The following is a 3,217-nucleotide window of genomic DNA, read 5'->3' as shown; positions in this document are numbered from 1 at the left end:
CAATGTGGAAAATGTGGTCGACCCCTGCTTAAATACACTGTGGTCGACCCTGATGTGGGTCGACCACTTAATAAAAATGACATGGTCGACCACCATATATGAAGAAGTCGACCACAGTGGACTTTCATGATTAAAAAGGCAACCTAGGTCCCACATTTAGATAACATTTCTTATACTTATTAGCTACGGATAGGAAATCCACCTTTCATGAATTTAATTGGATAACGTAGATCCTTTTATTCCTGTTATCCATTTGTACTCTATAAGTAATGGGATCCCATAAGTAATTCCCATATTTAATAAACACCATACTTGATCGATATTCAAACACACCAGATTCATATTCACAACAACTTAGTAGTTGAAGTTAACTCTTTGCGCAGTTTGAGGTCATCACTTATTGGTGAGTAATCCCTACTTTTATACGACCAGTAATTTATAGTGGTGAGTAAGTTAAAGATATATATTTGTTCAGGAGGTTATTTTGAACATGTCAATAATCATATAGTTTATATGCCACTTAATTGTCCCAGAGTACCTTTGAAACTTACAATCGCGCCAAACAAACCCTTAAATCGTACGCTTTTGTTAAAATATGTGTTAAAAAAAATCGATGTTTCACAAGATTTAGTTATATCTATGAAATACGTTGTCGATAACTGTGTCTTGGATATCACTGATGATGAAGATGATTTTAATGATTTTATGAATTTCGCCATCTCAAATCAACCCGTTCACATATATCTAGAAGATATTACGAATTCAATGCATGTTTTAGGTCGAAACCTTACTAATCCTAATGATCAGTTCAACCTTCAACAACAATACAATAATCGGTTAAACCTACAACATCCGACCAATTATCAGTTCAACCTACAAAATCCTTACAATAATCAGTACAACCTTAATCATCCATCTAATAATCAGTTCAACCTACCTCAGCAATCCAATCAACAGTTCAACCTACATCATCCATACAATAATCAGTTCAACCGACAACAGTCATCCAGCAATCAGTTCAACCTACAACAGTCAACCATCAATCAGTACGACCTTGAACACCAAAGTAACAATCAGTTCAACCTACACCACCCATTACAACCAACCACATCCATACACAAATAATTCGAACCTACAAAATCAATCTGTAAATCAGATCAACTTACAAACTCAAACCACGGATGAAATCAACCAACAAATACAATACACCAATTTGTTGAATGATAAACAACCATCGTTTGAAGGTAACGAAGATCATTACATGGTTGACCTACCTACATCTGATCAAAGCGGATCTGAGCATTATGATATGGAAAATGTGAATCCAATCAAACCAACAAAACACCTTTTTCTAACTACATAGTTGATGAGGATGATGTTCCTGATAGTGATGATGAATACGTCGACCAAACACAAAATTATGACCAGCCAATTAAGTATAATCCCCAACCAGATGATATATTTTGGAACATGCCACCGTTACTGTCGAACACCCAACCCCAAATGAAACCTAGATCAATGACAATATATGAAACCTCAGATCTAGTTAAATTGAATCAGACTTTCGAAAACAAGGAAGATTTTCTTACGCAATTACGTACAAAGTGTGTTACTGAAGGGTTCCAGATAAAACCAAAGTACTCAGACAAGTCAAGGTATACAGCTACATGCATATCACCAAATTGTTCATGGAAAATTACTACTAGGTGTATACAAGATAGCAACAACTTTCAAGTACGGAAGTTGAATGATCTACACACGTGCTCAAATACCCAAATTCTTCCGAACAATAAACATGCCACCAAGAAGGTCCTAGGTAATATACTGAAAGAGGTGATGAAACAAGAAGGTCGTGTCTATCGACCGAATGATATAAAGACTGATATGTCAGCGCGATTTAAAATAAGTCTATCATACCACCAAGCATGGAAAGCTAAATGTTACGCAATTGAGATGTTGAGGGGTAGTCTTGAAGATTCCTTTCAAATACTACCTAATTATCTATATAATCTTAGATTGTCTAACCCAGGTAGTGTAACCAACATTCGAACGGACAATAAAGGCAGATTTGTTATGAGTTACATGTCCATTGGTGCAGCGGTATGTTTAATGCTTTCTTTATTTACTTATTAATTTAACTCGTATTTAAAAATAATGTTTCAATACTTTAATACGCAGACACGTTCGTTTGTTAACTATGCACGACCAGTAATCATAGTCGATGGGGCTCATTTAAAAAGTCGTTACTTGGGGACTAACTTGATTGCTGTCGCTATGGATGCTAACAATGGAATCCTTCCATTAGCCTACGGTATTGGAGCAGGAGAGACCACCGATCATTGGACATGGTTTTTTGGTAATCTAAGAGACTCTCTACAGTCTTCGGGGTGTTGTATTGTTAATCTTACCATTATATCTGACAGGGCACCTGCAATAGCTGCTGGCATATCAAACATATTTCCAGAAGTATTTCATGCACTATGTGCTAGACATTTGTTGGGAAACCTCAAAAGTGTGTCTAAAAGGGTTAAAAGTTACGAGTGGCACTACTGGAAAATGTGTAAAGCGTATAGAAAATCTGATTTTGATCACCACTATGGTATACTAGCACGACGTATCCCAGACAGTGCACGTACACTCACTACTGTTGGGTTCAACAGATGGTCTAGACATCATGCAGATCGTGTTCGGTATGCTTACCTAACTTCTAATAGTGCAGAGTCAATGAACGCACTGTCAGTTCATGCGAGGAAACTCCCGATTACAATACTTCTTGAATTCTTTAGAGCTTCAGTTCAACAATAGTTTTGGGAACACCGAAACACTGCCGATGGTTTAACAACCCCTGTCACACCATATGCAGAGCATAAGCTTGGTAAAAGAAATCGTAAGTCTATTAGTTGGACTGTCAAACCGATATCACAAGTTAAGTTTGAGGTATTGGATATGAAAAAAGGCGGTAAAGTCAATCTACAAGATAAAACTTGCACATGTAAATAATGGCAGTTTTTCGGTATACCCTGTGGACATGTAATGGCAGTAGCAAGGTGTTTTGTCCTACGTAACGTTACTACACACGTTCAGAAGTATTTCCACACTGAAACGTACAAGTCGGCATACATGGAAGATATTAACCCGCTAGATCATATTTTTGAATGGATAGATCCAGGACACCTACAAACCATCCTACCGCCATTGGTTACAAAGCGACAATTGG

The sequence above is a fragment of the Rutidosis leptorrhynchoides genome, chromosome 9 (genome assembly GCF_046630445.1).
Source record: "Rutidosis leptorrhynchoides isolate AG116_Rl617_1_P2 chromosome 9, CSIRO_AGI_Rlap_v1, whole genome shotgun sequence".
NCBI lineage: Eukaryota > Viridiplantae > Streptophyta > Magnoliopsida > Asterales > Asteraceae > Rutidosis > Rutidosis leptorrhynchoides.
The sequence above is the reverse complement of the archived record's forward strand: the minus strand, read 5'-3'. Positions refer to the sequence as shown.